The 11,809-nt window shown below is 36.3% G+C and overlaps 1 non-coding gene across 1 annotated transcript; it reads right to left on the reverse strand.

The window, feature by feature from the left end:
- Window positions 1–890: 890 nt before the first annotated feature.
- LOC121229835 (small nucleolar RNA R71) lies at window positions 891–997 on the reverse strand. Its single transcript, XR_005927791.1, has one exon. It is a non-coding gene; the product is annotated as a small nucleolar RNA R71 (small nucleolar RNA).
- Between the last annotated feature and the right edge of the window lie 10,812 nt (window positions 998–11,809).

An 11,809-nucleotide genomic window follows, 5' to 3' on the forward strand; every position in this document is an offset into this window, starting at 1 on the left:
TAGGGATCATTGCACCTAGATTAATTTTACATAGTTTTAATCAATACTTCCAAATCAAATTGTGTTTCTATTTACCAAGTTGTTAATAATATTTTTATAATTGAGTGACTTAGCACGAATACAATCCCTGTGGAGACGATAACTCAATACTTACTTATTACTTGATAACGACTGTGTACACTTGCACAGACCCGAGCGTTACAAGTTTTTGGCGCTGTTGCCGGGGATTATCAACTGTTGCCATAGTCATTTTTTGTGAAATTATTTATTTTTAATTTGGTTATTTCTAACAGTACTAACTTTTTCTTTTTAATTTTTTAATTTTCGTTTCAGATGTTTATAAGCATAGATTGGATTATCGATTTACTCCTAGTATACCCTAAAATAGAGCGAATTTTTAGACAAAAAAGATGTGAACGGATAGCTTAGAGATAGAATGAGATGGACCTTGGAAATCAAAATCAAGACCAAGGTGATGAAGCTGAACATGTACGAAATCCCATCCTTATTGCCGATGATATGGATCGATGAATCAGAAAATATGATGTGCCACTTTTCAATGAGTTAAATCTAGGAACTAGAAGGCCAGATATTTAGGCAACCTAATTCGAATTGAAACGAGTAATGTTTCAAATGCTCCAAGTGGTGGGCCAATTAGTGGTATGCCCATGGAAGATCCACATCTCCACCTTCGATTGTTTATGGAGGGGAGTGATTCGTTCAAGATAGCCGGTGTGACTGAAGACACACTATGGTTAAATTTGTTTCCGTACTCGTTGTGAGATCAAGCATGAGCATAGCTCAATTCATTGCCACCAAGTTCTATATCTACATGGCAAGAATTAGCGGAGAGATTTTTGGTTAAGTATTTCTCGCCTAGCAAAAACGCTAAGTTGAGGAACGAGATCACAACCTTCCAACAATTGGATGACGAGTCTTTGTATGAGGCTTGGGAGCTAATCAAGGAGTTACTACATAAGTGTCCTCATCATGGGATTCCTCATTGTATCCAATTGGAGACATTCTATAATAGTCTCAAAGCACATAGAAGGTTGATGGTAGATGCTTCTGTGAATGGTGTAACTTTGTCTAAGTCTTATAATAAGGCTTATGAGATCATCGAGAGGATCGTGAGTTATAACTATCAATAGCCAACAAATCGAACAGCTTTAGGAAGACGTGTAGCCGGAGTTCATGAAGTTGACGCCCTCACTTTATTATCAGCTCAGGTATTGTCTATAAGTTGACGCCCTCATTTCGCTATCAGCTCAGGTATCATCTATTTCCTCTATGTTAAAGCTGTTTACCGCTGATAGTGTTAATAATTTTGTAGCTCAACCACCAATCCCATTTGAAGTAGTTTCCTGTGTGGATTGTAGGGAAGGTCATTCTTTTGAGAATTACTCATTGAATCCCGAGTTAGTTTACTATGTGGGAAACCAACATCAAAATAGAAGTGGACAAGGACCCCATCCAACTTTTATAATTCTTCATGGCATAATCACCCCATCTTTTCTTAGAGCAAACAAGGAAATGGACCAAACAATAACTTTATACAGCATAGATCCAACCAATCTCAAGGGTTTAATCAGTAAGCTTCAAAACCAGCTCAAGCTGAGTCATTAAATAGTTTGGAGAACTTGTTGAAAGCATACATGGAAAAGAATGACGCTTTGATCCAAAGGCAAGCAGTAACAGTAAAAAATCTGGAAAACCAAATGGGTCAATTAGCTACGGAGCTTCGTAATAAACCATAAGGAACCTTGCCTAGTGATACTGAGAATCCAATAAATTTGGATAAAGAACATATCAAGGAAGTGGCATTGCGAAGTGGTAAAATTCTGGAACCCCCATGATTGATGTCGAAGATGAGCCTATTGAAAAGGGGGAAAGTCAACCAACTGTTGAATTTCCTACACCAAAAGAGTAGATTTACCTACTCAGAAAAGTTGTCTAGTTCAACCGAAAGTTCCATCACCTCCCTATCCACAAAGATTGTAGCAACACAAATAGAAATAGGAGGTGCAATTCAAGAAGTTTTTGGATGTTTTGAAGCAATTACATATCAATATTCCATTAGTGAAGGCCTTAGAACAAATATCGAATTATGTGAAGTTTATCAAGAATGTACTATCCAAGAAAAAACGGCTAAGTGAGTATGAGATGGTTCACCCTGAGAAAGGAATGCAGTGCATTCTTGCAGAACAAGCTGCCACCGAAATTGAAAGACTCAAGAAGTTTTACAATACCCTGTAATATTGGTGAATCTTATTGTGGTAAAGCTTTGTGTGAATTAGGAGCAAGTATCAACTTGATGCCTAAGTTTATTTTCAAGATGTTATGGATAGGAGAAGTAAGACCTACAACTTTGACGCACTAGCTAGCAGATTGATATTTAGCATGCCCCGAAGGAAAGATCGAGGATGTTTTGGTAAGAGTCGATAAATTTATTTTTCCTGCTGATTTCATTATTTTAGATTTTGAAGTAGATAAGAAAGTGCCAATTATCCTTAGGAGAGCTTTCCTAGCCACGAGAAGAACATTAATTGATGTGCAGAAAGACAAACTCACCATGCAAGTTCAAGACAATCAGGTAACTTTTAACATTATTAAAGCGATGAAATTTCCCGATCCGACAGAAGAGTGCTCAGTTTTGGAAGAAATAGAAACCTTGGTTTCTATGGAAAGCCATCTTGAAGAAGATCCATTGAAGAAAGCCTTAAGGTTTGGCCCTTCGGAGGATGAAGAAAGTGAAGAAAACATGGTTCTAGTGGAAGCCAATCTAAGAAATTTTATTCAATCCCTACAATTTGAACCATTAGAGTTGGAAGTTAGAGAATTGGTGCAACCCAAATTGTCAATCGAAGAACCACCTAAACTCGAACTAAAGGTATTTCTTTCCCATTTGAAATATGTTAATTTAGGTAACTGTTCTACTTTGCCTGTGATTATTTTAGCAGAACTGACAAAAGATCAAGAGGAGTAGCTAATTTCTATTCTAAAGAAATTTAAGAAAGCAATTGGATAGCTAATATTCGAGGTATAAGCCCTTCATTTTGCATGCACAAAATTATTCTAGAGGAAGGTGAAAGAGCTAAAATTGATGGACAAAGGAAGCTCGATCCTATTATGAAGGAAGTTGTGAGAAAGGAAGTGATCAAATGGTTAGATGCAGGAATCATGTATCTTATTTCAGATAGTTCGTGGGTAAGTCCGGTGCAGTGTGTGCCGAAGAAAGGTGGAATTATGATTGTTGAGAATGAGCATAATTAATTTATCCCAACAAGAACTGTTACTGGTTGGATAATATGTGTTCATTATAGAAAGCTGAATAAAGCCACTAGGAAGGACCATTTTTTGTTGCCTTTTATGGATCAGATGTTAGATCGACTGGCAGGTAATGAATTCTATTATTTTTTAGATGGTTATTCGAGATATAACCAAATAGTTGTAGCTTCAGCAGACCAACATAAAACAACCTTTACTTGTTCGTACGGTACGTTTGCTTTTAGGTGAATGCCTTTTGGTTTATGCAATGCACCTGCAACATTCCAACAATGCGTGATTGCAATTTTCATTGATATGGTTGAAAAATTTGTTGAGGTTTTCATGGATGATTTTTATGTTTTTGGTAACACTTATGATATTTTTTTGAGTAATTTGGCTAAGGTACTAAGCGATGTGAAGAGACGAATCTTGTCCTTAACTGGGAAAAATGTCACTTTATTGTTAAGGAAGGGATTGTCTTAGGGCATAGAATTTCAAAGAAAAGAATTGAAGTCGACAAAGCAAAGTTGGATGTAATTGAAAAATTACCGACTCCAATAATGTGAAAGGAGTTAGAAGTTTCTTAGGCCATACTGGTTTTTACTGACGGTTTATCGAAGATTTCTCAAAAATTTCTAAGCCGTTGTATTCGTTGTTAGAGAAAGATGCAATGAAGCATGTTTGGAAGCTTTTGAAGAGCTTAAAAAACGGTTAATCTCAGCCCCAATAATCATTACACTCGATTCGAGCACACCTTTTGAGTTGATGTGCAATGCAAGTGATTATGCTGTTGGAGCTGTGATGGGTCAAAGGAAAAATAAAGTGTTCCACCCTATTTACTATGCAAGTAGAACCTTGACGAGAGCCCAACTCAATTATATAGTAACTGAAAAGGAACTATTTGCTATAGTTTTTTCTTTTGACAAATTCCGCACATATCTTTTAGGTACCAAAGTTACAGTATTTACTGACCGTGCTGCCATTAAATACTTGCTCATGAAAAAAGATGTGAAATGAGGCTAATTCATTGGATACTTTTACTCCAAGAATTTGACCTTGAGATCCAAGACAGAACAGGTGTTGAAAATCAAGTAGCTGCTTATCTGTCGAGGTTGGAGCATGATGAGGTAACTCGATCACATATGCCTATCAACGAGAATTTCCCAGATGAGCACTTATTTGAGGTGAGTCGAATTCATGAAACACATTGGTTTGCTGATTTTTCCAAATATCTTGCACTTGGAATAATTCCTTAAGAAATGACATACCAACAAAGGAAGAAATTCCTTCATGATAGTTGGTATTATTTCTGGGAGGACCCATTCTTGTTTAAATAGTATGCAACTAATATAATCTGAAAGTGTGTAACTGAAAGTGAGATTGTTGAGATCTTATATCATTGCCATTCATTTCGAAGTGGGGGACACTTTGGTGGTGCACATATCGCAGCAAAGATTTTGCAAGAAGGTTTCTTTTGGCCTACACTATTTAAAGATTCTTATGTTTATGTGAAGAACTGCTATAATTGCCAAAGAATCAAAAATATATCACGGAGGAATGAGATGCCCTTAACAAATATTTTGCAGATTGAATTATTTGACGTATAGGGCATTGACTTCTTAGGACCATTTCCTTCATCGTATGGGAACAAATACATCTTAGTTGCTGTGGATTATGTGTACATCTTAGTTGCTGTGGATTATGTGTCCAAGTGGGTTGAAGCTGAAGCATACCTTACAAATGATGCTAAGGTAGTCATGCGATTCCTAGATAAGCATGTGTTTACACGATTTGGGACACCAAGAGCTATTATTAATGATGAAGGTTCTCACTTTATGAACAAATGGCTTAAGTGGTTTATTGAAAAATATGAAGTGAAACACAAGATTGCTACTGCTTATCACCCTCAGTCTAATGGGCAAGTTGAAAGAGTGAACCGTGAAATCAAAGGTATCCTTGAAAAAGTAGTACGCCCTAGCAGAAAAGATTGGTCTCTAAGGCTCGATGATACATTATGGGCCTATCAAACAACATTTAAGACACCGTTAGGAATGATTTCTTATCGGTTGGTTTTTGGGAAGGCACGCTATTTGCCATTAGAGTTGGAGAATAGAGCTAACTGGGCCTTGAAGAAGTTGAATTTTGATCTTAAGCAAGCCTGTGAGAGGAGCATGTTACAATTGGATGAGTTGGAAGAGCTGAGGTTGTTTTCCTATGAGAATGCCAAAATGTGTAAAGAAAGATAAAAAAGATGGCATGATAGTCATATACAACCTTACGAGTTTAAAAAAGGTCAAAAGGTGTTGTTGTTTAATAAAAGGCTGAAGTTATTTCCTGGGAAGCAGAAATCCTGATGGAAAGGACCTTCTACCATATATCGAGTTTATCCTTATGGAGCTATTGAGTTATACAACAATTATGAAATTACGTTTAAAGTTAATGGTCAATATCTCAAACATTATTGGGATGGTGAAGTTGAGCGAGTTGAATCCTCGTTCAAATTAACAGACCCTTGATTTTTCATGAACTCATTTTGTAAATAAATAAATAATTAGAATTTATTTTCTTATTTTAGTACATTTAATTAATTCTGTCTAAGGAGATTGGAACTTAAGCGGGATCGCTGTGACCCCTCCAACCTTTCTTTGGAATTAATTTAATGTAATTTGTGAAGAAGAAATTTTCTAATTAAGATTTAAAATGTTTTTCTAGTTTAATTTATTTTGTTTAATTTAAAATGTTTATATTAATAAAGGGGGTCAAATTTGGCCCAAGTACTAATCAGTTTCTCTTTGTTGAATAAATTTGTAAATATAGTTTGAATCTGAAGCCCAAGACAGCAGATAGGAGGGAAAAATCCACACCTATTGCCGCCACTTCCATTGCTTGCCGCCCAAGCAACCTTTATGTAGCTAAATTTTTGCTAAATGTTGCCCAGTTTTTCCCTATATAAACCCCTCTTCATTTTACTAATTTTTATATCCCTTAAAGCAATTTGCTTAACCCTAAAAGTCCCTAAAGTTCTTTCTTGTGCCGCTAGCCTCAAATCCTGAAAGAAACCCCTAGTCCATTTCTTTTCTTTTGTCTAAACCACCTAGTGCCGTCGTAAGAGAATCACCGGAGCATCAACGTCACTGCTGTACGTAGCCGTTATCCTCGCCACACACCACTATTGCTGCCACATGTTGCCGTTGCCACTGTAACCTCTTCGCCATCGCAAGGTTCACCGAAGCAAATCCTACCCACTTGCTGATTTCTCTTTTTCCCCTGTAAGCAGAACTTTGTCAAATTTTTGGGAAAATACCATGTCTCGCAAAAGAACTAGATCGTCGAAGATTACTCCTGAAAACTCGATAGATCGTCGAAGATTACTCCTGAAAACTCGATTGTGATTGATGAAGAAGTGAAAGAAAGATTTGATTCAATTTTCAAGCATCAACTTATGATACCGGAAAAAGGTTTTAACTTGAGGAGTAATAATTTTATGGTTGTCCCTGTGCCAATTAGAAAGACAATCAATGCTCTCAAGTGGGAACGATTTTGTGATGCTTGTTCACTTCCTAATGATGAACTAGTTTGAGAGTTCTATACAAGTTTGACTACACAAGATGTTACTAAGGTCATCGTTCGGAAGAAAAAGGTACCTCTTACTTCTAAGTCCATCAATGGTTTTTTTAACTTACCTGATGTTGAAGAAGATGGGTACTACCCTATGATGAACAACATCAATTGAAATTTTGTTTAACAAATGCTTGATGTTGTGACAAATACAGGATCCTAATGGATTATAAGAAAGTATGGGAGCCATTTTTCCTGAAGGGAATACCTAAAACCAGTAGCAAAGGTATGATTTTATTTCATTCACTATAATTTTATGCCTATCTCACACAGTTCCACCATCTCAATGGAACGGATGCTCTTGTTATATACAATCTTGATAGAAAAGTCCATTAATGTTGGGAAAATTATCCTCAAGGAGATTTATGATTGTCCTAAAAAGAAGACAAGAAGTGGTTATTTCCCATCACTAGTCACTTCACTTTCCTTAAGGGTCCGTGTTAAAACACAAGCAAATCTGAAAGGCCAGTATATCTAAGGGTGCATTACAAGTCATGATCTTGAAAGGTTAGTAAAGAAGGTGCGTGAGTTGAATCAAGGCGAGCAAAAAGAATCAATTGAGCCAGATACTGAAGAATCAACTACTAAAAATGAAACTGAAGTTGATTCAATTATAGACACTGAAGAAGAAGAGACTGATAAGGAACCTAACAGTCCTCAAATAGCTGAAGGATCTGCAAACCTTGAACTTAGAGTTGAGCCAGAAGAAGAGGCAGTCAAGTTAAGTGTTGAAGCTAAATTTACATGTAACAGAACGGTTTTGACCCTAGCTAGAATAGTGGTTTTGGGACCACAAGTTCGAGTCCAAAAAATATTTTAATATTATTTTTTGTGTCTGTGATATGTGAATTTACATCTATGAAATTTCTGTGATTTAATTTGTCTGTGTCTGTGCTTAATTATGAAAAAGGTTTAAATCACGTAAAGTGTAAAAGTTGAGTGCTAGATGCTAAAGCACCTATTTGGCTTGACTTTTAAAATAACGGTCCTTGCATGTCAAATTGACCATTTATCTTAGTGGTGGACAAACATGGACATACAGTTGGTAAGTTTAATGTTTATTATTCAACGGCAAAATTGGAAAAAGTAAAATAATTAGTGGTATAATAAAATAAAACATGTTAATGGATGAAATGTTCATCCACACTTGCCGAAATTCAAAGAGAAAGAAAAGAAATAAAAGCATTTAGGGTTCGGATAGATTAAAGCTCAATTAAGGTATGGATTTTTGTCCGTTTTTGATAATTTCTACGTTTCTATGATCGTTGCTTAGTGTTCTTCAAAGCCCATGTCTGAATTTCTATTTCTGTTAAAGATTTCATGAAATGCAATTGTTGATATCATGAGTTTTGTAATGTTTTTGAAATAATTATGAAGGCTTGGTATATGGTTCATAAGTTTTGCCTTTGAGTTTTTGATGAAATCGAGCTATTTAGACTAAATTGTGAAAATGAAGTTTTGAAGGACTAAATTGTGAATTAAATATGTTATTTGGGTTGGTATGGACGTCATGTATATTCGGCCAAGCTATAGTCTTGGTGAATTTTGCATATTTGTGATTTTGTGAAAAATAGACTAAATTGTCAAAATATGAAAGTAAGGGCTAAAATGTAAAGTGCCCTAAATATGTGCATATGGATTATATTCAATGAAATGAATTATTGAATGGTTGAATTTGTATTGCATTAGATCAAGAACAAAGAAAATCAGACTTAGATCGAGGAAAGTCTAAAATAGTCAAATAGTCGACTCATTCCGTACAAAATCCTTCTGAGGTAAGTCAAATTACAATTACGTGTTAATTGAAATAAATTCTACACATATAAATTGTAATCTATATTGGCTGGCCTTGAGTGCCTGATGAATATCTTTGGAGTAAAGTATGTTAATTTGATAATATGTGAAAAGCTCTGTATGTTCCTAAGAAAAGTTGACATCTGCCTGAGACATTGTGTAAGATCGTGTTTGGGACACAAGCCTCGATTGAGATTTACGTATAAGACCATGTTTGGGACATCGACATTGTATCTGATTTCATGTAAAACCCTGTCTGGGATAGAGGCATCGATATTGAATTACATGTAAGACCACGTCCGGGACATCGACATTATACTTGTTCATGAGCATCTGTATCGTTTCTGACCCGTCTGATGATAGCGTACGGAATCTGAAATTGAGTATATGAAATGTATAACCTATGCAGGTACGTTTGTATCGTACTAAAATTCTAAATATGAAAAATTCTGTCTCTGTGAAATATATATGGAATTGAAGCATGGCATATATACAAAGGAGCATGATTAAGTTTATGAATTATTCTATGAAATGGTTATGAATCTATATGGTTGAATTGTACTTATATGATTTAGTAGTTAGAACAATTGTATTTGGCTTACTAAGCTCTTTGTAGCTTACTCTGTGTGTTTGTTGTCTGTTTTACAGTTATCGTAGCTACTGAAGGCTCGGGGATAGTCGAGGATCGTCACCACACTCTCGATCTCATTTTGGTACTTTTGAAAGTGTACATATTTTAAATTATGACATGTATAGGCTAGAAGGTCTATGTATATAAGTTTTGTTGTGTATATATTATGCCATGGGAGTTGGCTAACAAATGATAAGTTTGTGTATAGTTCTGGTGTATGCATGTAATGTGCTAAGTTCTAATGCGTTTTAGTCATTCTTAAGCATGGAACTGGTTGGAAATTTTGGTATGAATGTTGTATATTATTGCTTGTGGGATTGGACCCAAAAGGGAGTGGCAAATTGGCTTAAATCAAACCTATATAGTGCCACACGGTCAAGGGACACGAGCGTGTCATGTGGCCGTGGGCTAAAGTCAGTAGCTAGCCAAGTATCACACGACCATAGCACACGGGCATGCGTATTGGCCATGGGTGAATGTCAGTATGGTTACCCTGTTTTGGCATGGCTGGTTCCCATGGGTGTGTCTGATACCCGTGTGATGCACACGGCCTAGTTACACAGGCATGTGACCTTAGCAGAATTGAAAAATTTTCTATGTTCTGAATTTTATGAATGTGTTCGGTTTAGCTTTAACCGTTCTTATACGTATGTTTTAGGTCTCGTAGACCATTTTAAGAGATGATTTCTTATGAAATGATATTAAATAATATCTGTGATACTGAATTGATTTGAAATGTTCTGTCTGTCTGATAATGCCTTGTAACACTAATCCGATGTCGGTTACGGGTTAGGGGCATTACATTTTATTAGTATTATAAGTATGGTTTAGTTGGTTCTAGGACTACCATAGCGTATGTGAGTCTAGCTATACATGCCATATATTTGAATCTGTGATAGTGTGATGACTCCTGACTTTGAAATGTGCTTTTATATAGCAAATGGATCCTGATAGAGATGTAGCTAACGATGTTGAAAGCAATGCGCCTGCTCCCACGCAAGGGACGGTGCAAGATGATTCACGACCTGCTATGAGTAGCCATGATAGCGAGGCTAAGCAATCCTTCTATCAGATGATGAATGAATGGTTAACCTAATACATTAGAACCAATCCGACTATACAACAACCTCTGCCCCCGGTTAATCCTTCTCAAACTCCTGATATGCCACGAACGAATTTGGTACAGTTGAATAGACCACCGGTTGATAAGATTAGAAAGTAGAGGGCTGAAGAATTTCGAGCTACAATGAATGAAGATGCTGAAAGAGCCGAATTTTGGTTGGAAAATAAAATACGAGTGTTTGATGAAATGTCTCTGAGTCCTGAGGAATGTGTTAAATGTGTCGTTTCACTTCTAAGAGATACGACGTATCACTGGTGGAAAACTTTCATATCTGTAGTCCCGAGTGAACAGGTTACTTGGGATTTCTTTCAATCTGAATTCTGAAAGAAATATATCAGTCAGAGATTCATTGATCAGAATCATAAAGAGTTTCTCGAGCTTAAACAGAGTTGTATGTCTGTTACTGAATATGAACGTGAATTTGTGAGATTGAGCCAGTATGCTTGGAAATATGTATCGAATGAAGCAATAATGTGCAAATGGTTTGAAGATGGACAAAACAAAGATATCCATCTGTTAGTTGGAATTCTGGAAATTAAAGAAATGGTAGTGCTCGTTGAGCGAGCATGTAAAGCTGAAGAATTAAGTAAAGAAAAATGAAAAGTTGGTTCTAAAGGCAGAGATGTTAGAAAGATATCTTCGAGTAGATCATTTCGATCTATGCCAAAGAAATTTCGAGATGATCATAGCCGTCCAAATGCTAATGTGGGACATTTGAATCGAGATCGAGCTAGATCGCATTCGAATTTCAGAGCTCCTGTTACTTCTATTGCAAGTGTTGGGAATGCCCGATTTGATAGATTTGAATGTAAACACTATGGGAAAAGACATTCGAAAAATTGTAGATTGAATGATCGAGCCTATTTTCGATGTGGATCTCTAGATCATTTCGTAAGAGATTGTTCTGAACCTGTTGAGCAAGAGAATGTACAGAATCCGAGACCGAGTAACACCTCAGCTAGAGGTAGACCTTCCAGAAATGCAAGAAATGCAAGTAGTGGTCGAAGAACTACTAGAGATACTACTGTTAGATCTGATGCCAGAGCACCTGCCAGAGCCTATGCTATCTGAGCTCATGAGGAAGCCTCGTCTCCAGACGTGATTTCTGGTACATTTACTCTTTATGATACTTCTATGATTGCATTGATAGATCCTAGATCAACACATTCTTATATTTGTATGAATTTAGTGCACAGTAAGACTTTGCCAGTAGAGTCTATAGAATTTGTAATTAGAGTATTGAACCCCTTAGGCAAAAGTGTTTTGGTTAATAAAGTCTGCAAGAATTGCCCGTTAATGATACGATATATCTGTTTTCCTGCTGATCTGATGCTTTTACCTTTCAATGAATTTGACATAATTCTGGGAATGGATTG

This window comes from Gossypium hirsutum, chromosome A05 (assembly GCF_007990345.1).
Source record: "Gossypium hirsutum isolate 1008001.06 chromosome A05, Gossypium_hirsutum_v2.1, whole genome shotgun sequence".
NCBI classification, from domain to species: domain Eukaryota; kingdom Viridiplantae; phylum Streptophyta; class Magnoliopsida; order Malvales; family Malvaceae; genus Gossypium; species Gossypium hirsutum.